This window comes from Pongo abelii, chromosome 6 (assembly GCF_028885655.2).
Source record: "Pongo abelii isolate AG06213 chromosome 6, NHGRI_mPonAbe1-v2.0_pri, whole genome shotgun sequence".
Classification (NCBI taxonomy): Eukaryota; Metazoa; Chordata; class Mammalia; order Primates; family Hominidae; genus Pongo; species Pongo abelii.
In genome coordinates, this window is record NC_071991.2 from 128,153,150 (window position 1) to 128,166,187 (window position 13,038).

Sequence of the window (13,038 nt, forward strand, 5' to 3'; positions counted from 1 at the left end):
CACCCTAGTATCTCCCATCTTAAGAGAAGAAAAATCTGCCCTTCCCACAGGACTCCGCCCAGGCTCCATCTCACTTTTTGTTCCCTTTCAGAGTGAAACTTATGGAAATTCTTTCTTTTTTCATTCTCTTCTATTCTCTCTTCAACTTCCTCAATCTGGCTTTTCCCTCCCTAACTCCATTAAAGCTTTTCTTGTCAAAGCTACCGATAGCCTCCATGTTAAAATACTATCAATACTCAAGTCTCACTCGACCTCTCAGAAGCACTCAAAATATGTTTTTCCTTTGGCTCTAGTGACCACACGTTTGTCTGTCTTTTCACCTATTTCCACATCTTTTTTTCTATTTAAATTCCCTGTCTAGACCGGGTGTGGTGGCTCATGCCTGTAATCCTAGCACTTTGGGAGGCCGAGGTGGGTGGATCACCTGAGGTCAGGAGTTCGAGACCAGCCTGGCCAACATGGCAAAACCTCGTCTCTACTAAAAATACAAAAATTATCTGGGCATGGTGGCGCATGCCTGTAGTCCCAGCCACTTGGGAGGCTGAGGCAGGAGAATCGTTTGAACCTGAGAGGCAGCGGTTGCAGTGAGCCAAGATTGTGCCATTGTACTCCAGCCTGGGTGACAGAGCGAAACTCCATCTCAAGAAAAATAAATAAATAAATAAATAAATAAATAAATAAATAAATTCCCTCTCTAGATTATCTAATCTAGTCCCTCGACTTAAATATCACTTATATGCTAGTGACTCCCAAATGTAGACATTTTTAGCTCTGGGCATTCCCTTGAGAAGTGGGGTTGTCTCTCTAGTAGTTCATCTAACATATGCACGTGGATGTCAAATGGATATGAAAGCTAAGACAGCAAAAATTAATTTCATTCCCTCTCTGCAAGCCTGTTCTCATTTGCTCCCATTTCAGTAAACAGCCTCATCAAATAGTTGCTCAACCGAAAGACATAAGGGTCACCTGTGATCCCTCGATTGCCTTCTGCCAGGTGCACCTGCAAAACACATTCCCCAAATTTTACTTATTTTTGCCGGCTACCACTGAAGTTCAAGGCACCATCATCTCTCACCAGTACCTGCTTTCTAAGTGGGCTCCATGGTTCCATGCTTGGCCTCCCCAACACATCCTCCACATGGCAGCAAGAATTACCCCCCTTTAAAATGTGATCTGTATCACATCATCCTCCGAACTGAACCCACCAGTGGCTGCCTAGGAGTAAACTCCAGATTCTTCACCACAGTCTACAGTATGTACTTGCTGTGGTCCCTGACAACCTCTCTGATCGCATTTTTTATTGTTCTCTTCTTTTCTTACTACTCTCTTCACTGGCATTCTTTTTGTCCCTCAAAATTCATTCCCACTGCAGGGTCTTAGTATTCAGCAGTTTCTTCTGTCGGAAATACTCTTTCTTCAACTCTTTCCGTGATTAACTCCTTTTTTCATTAACCAGGTCTCATCTTAAATGTTGCCTGCCTTCCCTGAACCCACCTCTTCCTGACATTCTCCTTATCATCAGGAAAGGCAGGGTAATGCTGTGGTAACAGATTGCAGTGGCTTAAAACAACAAAGGTTTACTTCTTGCTCACTGTACATTGCAGGTTGCAGGTTGGCTGAGGACCCCAATCCATGCTGTCCTCACTATGGGCTGAGGGAGCAGCTGCTATCTGGAACAATGCCAGTCACCACGTCAGGGGAAAAGAACGCTCTGGAGGGCGCTGCAAAGGCAACCGAACGCTTGGCCTGGAAATGACATGCATCAGTTCTTTCTTTTTTTTCTTTGTTTCTTTTTTTTTTTTTCTCTCTGTCACCCAGGCTGGAGTGCAGTGGTGCGATCTCGGCTCACTGCAATGTCCTCCTGGGCTCAAGCGATTCTCCTGCCTCAGCCTCCTGTGTAACTGGGATTATTGGCGCCCGCCACCACACCTAGCTAATTTTTGTATTTTTAGTAGAGAGGGGGTTTCGCCTTGTTGGCCAGACTGGTCTCCAACTCTTAGCCTCAAATGATCCACCTGCCTCGACTTCCCAAAGTGCTGGGATTATAGGCATGAACCACTGTGCCCAGCTAACACACATCACCTCTAATCACAAGTTATTGGCCAGACTAGTTACGTGGCCCTACCCAGCCACAGAGAGCCACAAGAAATAATCATATAGATGCCCAGAAGATAACTCTAATGGCTATCACACATTTTACACTTACAAAAAAAAATTTTTTTGAGAAAGGGTCTCGCTCTGTTGCCCAGACTGGAGTGCAGTGGCGTGATCTTGGCTCACTGCAGCTTGGACCTCCTGGGTTCAAGCAATTCTCATGTCTCAGCCTCCCAAGAAGCTGGGACTACAGGCGCATGCCACCACACCCAGCTAATTTTTGTATTTTCTGTAGAGACAGGGTTTTGCCATGGTGGCCAGGCTGGTCTTGAACTCCTGGGCTCAAGTGATCCACCCACCTTGGCTTCCCAAAGTGTTGGGATTACAGGCGTGAACCACTGCTCCGGGCCCTCCATCACACTTCTTATATCATTCTGTTTATACAATGTTTTTATACATTGAGAGATAATAAATTCTATGTAACCATCATCCAGGTTAATAAATAAAATAATTCCAAGGTCTTAGAAGCCTCTCCTTAATGTACCCTTCCCTCTGTCAAGGAGCTCACCACCATCCTAACTTTGGGGTTAATAAGAGCAATGCTTTTAGTTACAGTTTTACCACCAAAGCATGTATTTTTGTTTAGTTTGAGCAGTTTTGGACTTATATAAGAAGCAGTATTTTAATTTCTTTCTTTCAATGAATGCAGTGCTTATAAGTTTATGTATATTGATGAATGTAGCTATTTTTTAATGTATCTATTTTGCCTGGCATGCACCTGTAATCCCAGCTACTCAGGAGGCTGAGGCGGGAGGATTGCTTGAGCCCAGAAGTTGAAGACCAGCCTAGGCAGTATAGTGAGACCCACTCAATCAAGTAATCAGTCAATTATTTTTGATAAATAATACATGTATCAATTTTAATGTTAAGGTATATTTGTGTTGTTTTCAGTTTCAGGCTTTTTGGAAACAATGCTTCTGTAAATATCCTAGTACCTGTCTCGTGGGAGTGAAGTTGCTGAATCGTAGGATGCATGCATGTTCGTCTCTGCTAGATCATGTGAAATTGTTTTCAAAAGTGATTTAAAATGCGCTCCCAACACTATGATTTCCAGCTGCTCCATATCTTTACCAATGCTTGGTATTGTTGTACTTTTTTTTTTTTTTTTTTTTTTTTGAGACAGAGTCTCGCTCTGTCGCCCAGGCTGGAGTGCAGTGGCGTGATCTCGGCTCACTGCAAGCTCCACCTCCCGGGTTCACGCCATTCTCCTGCCTCAGCCTCCCGAGTAGCTGGGACTACCGGCACCTGCCAACTCGCCCAGCTAATTTTTTTTTTTTTTTTTTTTTTTGTATTTTTAGTAGAGACAGGGTTTCACCGTGTTAGCCAGGGTGGTCTCGATCTCCTGACCTCGTGATCTGCCCACCTCGGCCTCCCAAAATGCTGGGATTACAGGCGTGAGCCACTGCGCCTGGCCTGTTGTACTTTTTAGTTTTTGCCAATCTGGTGGGTGTATGATGGTCTCATTTTGTTTTTGCTTTGATAACTGATGAAGTTGACCACCTTTACATATGTTTTTTGTTTATTCCTTTAGTTAGGGTATTCAGTTTATACTTACTGCCCCAGCATAATTATTAAAATGGTCCCCCTTTCATTCTCTAACATTTCTCGGTTTGGACAATACGTTGTACGGCACCCTAACCTTAGTGGGGTCCCTCCGCTAACATGGAAATTTCCTTCTTGCTCGTTAGTGTTTAGGATGATGTGGTCTGGCATCTCTGAGGAAAGAAAAAAAAAATGGGATAAATACAGAAGATTGAGTAAAAAGCAGATGAGAGGGAAACCAAACTCATTAACTGGGATTACTCAGTCTGACTCAGGCTGACCATTTCCAAAATAATGTGTGATGGAGCCTTCAAATGGGTACAAAGCAGATGAGTTTGAGCAACATAATCCAGCAGTAAAAGTGAAAGAATTTGTTTACCGATTTCTCAGAAATGACTCAAGGCACGATCATTATTTGAAAGCTGGTCACAGTGTCTACTGCAACCACTGACTCCCCTTTCAGTCTGTAGCAAATCTCTTAAAAGCTGACATGTGAAACCAATAGTATGTTTCTTACCTTGAGATCATCTTGTGAAGTTTCTTACTCTATTTTTTAAAATGTGTTTGTTAGATTTTATTTTCTAAGTAATATTGATTAAAAATATTTATACACCTACTTCTAAGTCCACAGTTTAGCACTCTTATTTGTATGGCTTTAAAAGTTAGAGCACAGGGTCTTTACATTAAGGATTGGGGGAAAAGATTCCATTCAAAACAAAGCCTGTAATTATAGACATGTTTTTCTCTGTACTTTATTTTAAATACATTCATTTTTAAACGATGCTCATCTTTTTTTTCACCAGGTGGTAAAATACTAGTGCAACTTTTCATCAAAATAAAGTTGACCACAGATGTAAATGAATTTTCCCAATTGAAAATTGCCCTTCAGCTGCCCCTAAATAAAATTTCTCTACCTAACTTAAGTGAAAAGAACTGGTGGTTGTCATTGTAAGTAAAAATATAAAGTATCATAGCATTGTCTACATTGCTCCTTACAATACAAACTTTGAAAGAACCAGAGATGCTTCATAGGAGTTTAGTCGGTTTTGAAAAGGCACATGGGTGTGTGTGTGTGTGTGTGTGCGCGCGCGCGTGTGTGTGTGTATGTGTGTGTGCATGTTTTAATATTCTAAAAATTAAACACCACCACTCTTTCTGTTGCAGAGATGGCATCGGTGATTACCAGGCTAGACAAGAACGTTTGTTCAGACTAAAAGCCAGAAGCCAAAATTCAGCTGCACAGTAACAATGTACTTTTCATCATACAGCCTTGTGTTTCCTATATATTTGATTTTCTACCATGCATTAGAATACATAAACTTGTATTCTAATGATTTAAGTTTGATTTCACAATATGGAAAAAATTTGATTTCACAATATGGAAAAAATTTGAGGAAGAACATGACCTGGGAAAGAGAAAAGGGAGAACTTTTACCACAATGAACAAAGATACATTCGTACCCCTCTATATGATAAGAATATAATCCACTTAAGTTACGGAAAAGATCCCTTCAGTTATGGGAAAGATCCCTCTGCTGTGGCATTAAGTTGGGGGAGGGGAATTGACTTGTTCCAACAGAAACAGAAACAACAGGAAATAGCTTAACTTTGGTCCACTTGTCTGTTAGCTTAACGACAGTCATACTGCCTCTAATCAGTTCAGAAACCCAACAAGTCTATTTAAAAATATATTCATGTGTAATTTCATTCTAAAACTGGCATAGCTGTTCTGTCCTCATTCTCTGCCTTTTCAGCTTCAGAATGTGCTGTCGGCATGGTCTCTAATTCTCAGCATCTTCATGATCTTCCCTGGCAGCCTCAGCATCTGCTTGGCTAGGCTCTCTCTCCTCTTGGGTCATGATTTCCGGGGTCATGTAGATGAAGCCTGCTTCTGGAAGTTCACTTTGTACTTCCACTGGCATCTGATTTACCCATTCCACATGCAGCTCCTCTCCATGTACTTCAGTACCTTCTTCAGGCTGAATTCAACCCACTGCTAGATAACTCACTTGGACCTGCTCTGGAAGCTCACTCCTGTGTGTCGGGCACCTGGCTATCCTGGCGTGGTTCTGGGTGGACATGTTCCACGATCACTTGTGCTGAATCCACCTGGACCTGAAACAGTGGGAGCACGTGCACCTTCCCAGCTTATTCTATAATATCATTGATGTCACAGGTTCAGCTTATACACGTGTTTCTACTGAAAGAACTTCTTCCATTACTAGACGCTTTGATACATTGTATCACTGAGATGCCTCCTTAATTCATTTCCTTGCATAAACCACAAGTCATATAAAGTACAATGGTTGGATTTATCTCTAGTATGCATTACCGAGTGATATTTGAACTGGTTCCAGCTGTTAAACACACTGTTGCAGACCTGGCACTCATGAGCTTTTTTCTTCCTTTTTTTGCCCCTACTCATTTGGCATGCAGTGAGGTGACATTTGAGGGGGCTATTTCTAGCAAATTGTCCATGACAATTTGGATATTCAAAAGGTTTTTCACCTGTATGTTTTCGAAGATGTTCTTTAAAATGTCCAAAATGGTCACACGGTTTCTCACAGTACTGACATACATGAATTTTTCCCCAGTTCTTTGCTTCTTACTGCCTCCACGTTCTTCAAGGTGGTAACAATTCAGGTGCTGTTTCCATGCGCTCTCCTGAAGATACCTTTTGTTGCATATTTCACAGTTGAAACTCAGTGAAGTGTGATTTCATGTGTTCCTGTTTGCTTGTGGGGTCAGATGCACAGCTGTCGTCTTCTTTAATCTGCCCTTTTCTGTCACCTTGGTGGTACTGAAACAGGAAAAGCTCCCTTATCCCCCTCACAGGGTGTGTGATGGGGGCGTGGCTAGCTTCTTCGGTGCTGCTGCTCAAACATCTAGGGGGGCAGGTTGTGGTCGTGGGCTCCAACCCCACGGCAGTGTCTTGGGGGAAATGTTTCCAGCTCCTGAAACCCCAGTGGGCGTGTGTTACAGGTGCTCTTTTAATTTTGCTGTCTGTAGGCGGCTTGTGTCAATCAGCTCACTTAGACCCTCTGTCTTATCACAAGGACAGAGGGCTTTCTGTATCCCAGGGTTCTTGCCCTAGTGTACTGGAAAAATCGGATCACATGTGGGCTTGGGGAATGAGTGCAAGGTTTTACTGAATGGTGGAAGTAGCTCTCAGCAGATGGATGGGGAGCCAAAAGAGGGATAGAGTGGGAAGGGGGTTTTCCCTTGGAGTCAGGCTGTTCAGCGGCCAGACTGTCCTCCTACCGCCCCTGCCAAATTCCCCTGGGCATCCGCATTGTTCTGCTGGTTGATGGCCTGCCGGTGTTTGCAGGTGCCTGTTGCTGTGCTCTTCCACTCCCCTGCTCCTCTTGATGCCTAGCCGCCTGCGTGCCCTTCTGCCGCTGTGTTCCTCTCGACATCCCACTGCTTGTGTCTATGCCTGCTAGGGTCTGGGGGTTTTTATAGGCCCAGGATGGGGGTGTGGCGGGCCAGGGTGGTCTTGGAAAATGCAACATTTGGGCGTGAAAACAGGAGTGCCTGTCCTCACTTAGGCCCGTGAGCACAGGCCCGAGGAGGGGAGCCCTCACCAGGGACCCCACCTTTCTCTACCCAGCATTTCCCTGCCCCACTCTGGTATCAGTACTTGCTGGTGATATCTGGCAACAGTGCTGGAGCAGAATCATCAGAGGAACCTGTGCTCTGTAGGTACTTTATGGACTGCTGGGCAGAAGCCCTTCCTCGAATGTTTCCATGCCTTCATCTTCTGCTTCGGTTGTGTCTTCGGCAATCTCTACCTCAGTTTCAACAGGTCTGACTCTGCAGATGGCAATGACTCAGTGATAATGTGAAGTTTCTGCAATCTTACCTTTTTGGCCTTTTTCCTGTGGTATTTTCCTTTAATGAAGTTGAGTTTTGTTTTGTTTTGTTTTGAGATGGAGTCTTGCTTTGTTGCCCAGACTGGAGTGCAGTGGTGCAATCTTGGCTCAGTGCAACCTCCGCCTCTTGCATTCAAGCAATTCTCCTTCCTCAGCCTCCTGAGTAGCTGGGACTACAGGTGCCCCACGCCCGGCTAAATTTTGTATTTTTTAGTAGAGACAGGGTTTTGCCATGTTGGCCAGGCCAATCTTGAACACCTGACCTCAGGTGATCCGCCCGCCTCGGCCTCCCAAAGTGCTGGGATTACAGGCGTGAGCCACTGCACCTGGCCTGAAGTTGAGTTTTCTTTGTTCCTAACTTCAAGGGCTTTGATGGCTTCTAGCATTTGTAGACATTCTGCTGCTTTCCACACATCGCTGGCTGCTTCTGCTTGTATCATTAATTTTGCTGTACATGTGAACTCAATTAAATGGCAAAAGGCCATTTTACTAATACCCTCTATCTCCACCAAAGGTTCTTGGGTAAACTCTGGAAAGAATTTGTAGAAGGCGGCCGGGCCCGGTGGCTCACCCCTGTAATCCCTTTGGGAAGGATTACAGTAATCTCTGTAAGCACTTTGGGTGGCCGAGGCGGATGGATCACCTGAGATCAGGAGTTCGGGACCAGCCTCGCCAACTTGGCAAAACCCTGTCTCCACTAAAAATACAAAAATTAGCCGGGTGTGGTGGCGGGTGCCTATAATCCCAGCTACTTGGGAGTCTGAGGCAGGAGAATCGCTTGAACCCGGGAGGTGGAGGTTGCAGTGAGCCAGGATCGGGTCACTGCACTTCAGCCTGGGTGACAAAGTGTGACTCCATCTCAAAAAAAAAAAAAAAAGAATTTGTGGAACTTACTGCAAGCAGCCAAAACAGCCTTGTGAGCCTTCAAATGGTGTCCGTCAACAATCAGGTGATGTCAGTAAAGCAGTCCTGCCCTCACTTTTCATTCAGTTGGTCGAGGATCATGTTACGACATTCACGGAACTCCTGAAGGCATTGCATCGTCTCTTCAGCCTCCATGGCTGTTGGGTTGCTCTGCCTCATGCTCTGCCCTCCTTCCTGTTTGTCCCTCAGAGCCTCTGGTTTTGTGCTTTCTCCTCCCAGGGCATAATGTGCCCCACAGCTTTCCCTATCTCTAACCCGTGGCTCTCCCTTCATTTCCCCCACAAGACCCGGGTGCTCCCTCTGTTCGGGCCCCACTGGTGCACATGCGCTCGGTTGGACACACGGGCGGTCACGGCCTCTTTCTCTGTTTTGAAGACTCGGCTGTAATTGTGCTATTAAACTTCTTCCACATTCTACTCAAAAGCAATGCTTCATTTCCCCCCAAAAGAAGAAATCAAGTAAGTAAAAACATGTTATAATTTATATAGAAGGGTACTTTGCATTTGTTAAAATGCTTTATAATGGTTCTAATCTTTTTCCTTAAACCCTGAGAAAGCCTTTCTTTCTCAGCTGTACAGATGGAACAGGTGAGGGGAGGGGACGCAGAGGTGTTGCCCAGAGCTTCTGAGTCCGTGGCTGGGCCCGTATCTCCCAAGGCAAATATGACAAATGTTATTTTCTCCTATTTATAAAGCTCCCTTACAGCTGGAGGGATTTTCTTCTAAATCTACTAAAAATTGAAGTACCTAAAAACAACAGTCCCACATTTGGAAACAGACCAAAGGTGGGAAGTTTTAGCTCTTGTTTCTAAGGTTATAGCTGACAACCAGACTGGGGTTAATTATGCACCCAAATGATAGTGTTTCCTGCAAAGGACATTCTGATTCACTGCTTACCAGATCAGTTAATGCTGGTGGCTAAGCTCCTCCACCAGGCTTTTAGGGTCTTCTAAAGACCCTAAAAAAAAAGGAGGTGTCTTCATTCTCACTGGCTCCAGCCAACCCTTTAGATTGCTAATAATTCAAATGTGGAGTATTCAGTAGCAAGAGGATTGTGCGCTTATTTATTCGTAGCACTCCTTCCCCAAACTACGTTGGGAGACACATCAATCAGTGTGTTAGGAAGACCTGATGGCTGTGCTGTTCAATATGGCAGCCACCAGCCACATGTGGCCATTTAAATTCTAATTAAAATTAAGTAAAATGTGAAAGCCAGTTGCTCAGTTGCACTAGCAATGTTTTGAGTGCTCAGTAGTGACATATGCCTGGAGGCTACCGTATTGGGTAGTGCAGATATAAAATATTTCCATCACTCCAGAAAGGTCTATCGGACAATACTGCTTCTTGGTGTGTTATGGTGAGTAAGACTTCCCAAATGGTTTTGGTATCTTCTGCCATGCGGGCTGCTGGGCTGCCTCATATCCTTTTTTTTGTTTTTTTTAAGAGACAGGGTCTGGCTCTGTCACCCATGCTGGAGTGCAGTGGTTCAATCATAGCTCACTGCAGTCTGAAGTTCTGGAGCTCAAGTGATCTTCCCACCTCATCCTCCCAAGTAGCTGCGACACAATGCCTAATTTAAAAAAATTTTTTGTAGAGATGGGATTTTATTGCCAAGGCTGGTCTTGAACTCCTGGGCTCAAGTGATTTTCCCGCCTCAGCTTCCGAAAGTGCTGGGATTACAGGCGTGCACCACTGCGCCTGGCCCCGCCTCATATCTCTCACTGTTGCAAAGCCCAGCCACTCGTTGGCGCCATCCCAGGTAATGAGTCTTCCCCAGGGCCACCCTGCCCTTTGTTTTTCTCTAAATCCCCTCACCTTCATGGGAAGCCTCTTCAAAATTAGAAATTCGCAAGTATGTGTAGTTCTGTTAGCTGGGTGAAGCTCTTGATCCCTCGGGTCCCACAGCTGTCTTCTGTCAGCGAGGCTCACACGTCTGTGTCCCTGGTCACAGGTGCGAGTGGGGCACATTCCTCATCCTCCCCGCCCCCGCACACCCTGCCCTCCAGGAGCTCTGTGCCCATGGGCGTTCCCTAGGCGTGCCCGCTGCTCTCCTCTGTTTGTCACATCTCTGTTTCTCCTCCTGGCCAAACCCTCTACATCTACAGCCGATTGTTTGCTGATTAGAAGCTGTTTATGTACTTAGCAGAAAGAAAACTTGCCATTTCTGAAGGAAGAAATGAGGCAGCAAATGTGCAGGGGAGAACAAGATTAGGCAGGATCAAAAGGCAAAGGCAGGATGCTCGCAACAAAGCTGAAAATTATAACCCTGATGGTTCATTCTCGTGGAATTCACTGGCTGCCAGCACACTATGGGTGTAACCGTAAGGCCTGTGGATGATCTGTGTGCCTTCTCCCTGCCTCTCATCTGGTGACATCCTCTCGCAGTGCCCGAGGTCATCGTTAAAGCATGAGAGAGAACAGCACGCCGATGAATTAATTTGCTTGGATGCAAGTGTTTAACCAGTTCTTCCATCCGCAAATCTGGAAATAAGTAAATGTATTTTACATTTGAAAAGTATGAGAAATATGATCTGAAATATTTATTTCTCATGCTTTTAAAATATATTAAAATATTTAAAAATATTTTAAATAAAACAAGCAAGAGCACAGAGTTAGGTATATGAAACATCAGTCCTTAGTCACTGTGTTGGGGTTCTCCGGAGAAACAGAACCAGACATACATAATACATAATTATATGTGTGTGTATATATATATTTATACACACATATATGTGTACATGTGTATATAGATACACCTATATGTATGTATACATGCATGTATGCAGATAGGTATGTGTATAAATATATATATACACATATAGAGAGAGATTTAAGGAACTGGCTCTTGATTGGGTTGGTAGGTTGGGGCTAGCTAGCGGGCTAGAAATTCTGGGAGGAGTTGATATTGTAGTCGAGTCTGAAGGCAGAATTCCTTCTTCTTCGGGGACCTCAGTCATTTTTCTTAAGACCTTCAACCGACTGGATGAGACCCATCCACATTATGAAGGGAAATCTGTTTTACTCAAAGTCTACTGATTTCAATATTTCAATATTAATCACACCTAAAATATATCTTCATAGCAACATCTAGACTGCTGTTTAACCAAACAACTGAGCACCAGAGCCTAGCTAAGTTGACACATCAAATTAACCCTCACTGTCACCAAACATCTAATTAACAGGATAGATGAGTGTACTCGTTTGCTCAGGCTGCCGTAATACAGTACCACAGGCTGGGTGGCTTCAACCACGGAGATTCAGAGATCAAGGTGTGGCCAGGGTTTGTGTCTTCTGAGCCTCTCTCCTTGGCTTGTAGATGGCCATCTTCTCCGTGTGTTTTTAGTTGGTCTTCCCTCTGTGTGTGTCTGTGTCCTAATCTCTTTTTATAAGGACACTGATCATGTTGGATAAGGGCCAACCCTCATGATCTCACTTTAATTTACTTCCTACTTAAAGACTCCATCTCCAAGTACAGTCACATTCTGAGATACTGAGGTTTAAAATGTCAACGTTTGAAGTGGTGGTGGTGGTGAGGACACAGTTTAGCTCGTGACAGTGGGAAAACAGATGATTCCAAGGTGGTAGTGGGTATGCATTGTGCTGAGAAGGGCCGAGTTCAGTGCAGTCACTTGCAAGTTACCTTGATCTGAAAATAGATGATCAGTTTGCATTGATAAATGGATAACTTCCCCTGTATGCCTTAAAATTGCCTTCACATTTAAAGAATGAGGATGTATGCCCAACTATTAGGCTGAAAAAAAAAGTTGTACTAGTAAGTAGACAATTTGCTGCCTTGAAGTGCAGAGATAGGTATGACTCCACATGGTGTCACTGTAGATATTAGCATCCTCCTTCCCCAAAAATAATAAAGCGAAGCTGCTGGATGGGGCTGTTGGCTACTCTCTTTGGTGTAGAGGTTCGTTACCTGTTGTTTTTAAATTTATATTTTATTCTTTTTTTTTTGCCACAGGGTTTTGCTTTGTCACCCAGGCTGGAGTGCAGTGGTACGATCATGGCTTACTGCAGCCTCCAACACCTGGGCTGAAGGGATCCTCCCACCTCAGCCTCTGAGTAGCTAGGACTACAGGTACATGCCACCGCATCCAGCCATCTTATTTTTCGGGAGTGAGGGGAGCACTTTTTGGAGGTGGGTGGGAACATTCTTTCTGTCTTTTAAAATTTTTTCTTTGTGGAGACAGGTCTCACTACATTGCCTAACCTGGTCTCAAACTCCTGGACTCATGCAGTCCTCTTGCGTCAGCCTCCAAAAGTGCTGGGATTATAGGCATGAGCCACCATGCCAGGCCTTGCTACCTGTTTTTTATTTTTTATTTTAGATTCAGGGGTGCACAGGCAGGTTTGTTACAAGGGTATCTTGTGTGATGCTGAGGTTTTGGCTTCTGTAGATCCTGTCAACCAGACAGTGAACATAGTACCTGACAGGAAGGTTTTTCAGCCCTTGCCCCCTCCCTCCCTCCCTCCTTTTGGAGTCCCCAGTGTCTATCGTTCCCATCTTTATGTCCATGTGTACCCAGGGTTTAGCTCCC

At 44.4% G+C, this 13,038-nt stretch overlaps 1 pseudogene; it reads right to left on the reverse strand.

Annotated features, from left to right (window-relative positions):
- Positions 1–5,255: 5,255 nt before the first annotated feature.
- LOC100449506 (zinc finger protein 131-like) lies at positions 5,256–8,840 on the reverse strand (annotated as a pseudogene).
- Between the last annotated feature and the right edge of the window lie 4,198 nt (positions 8,841–13,038).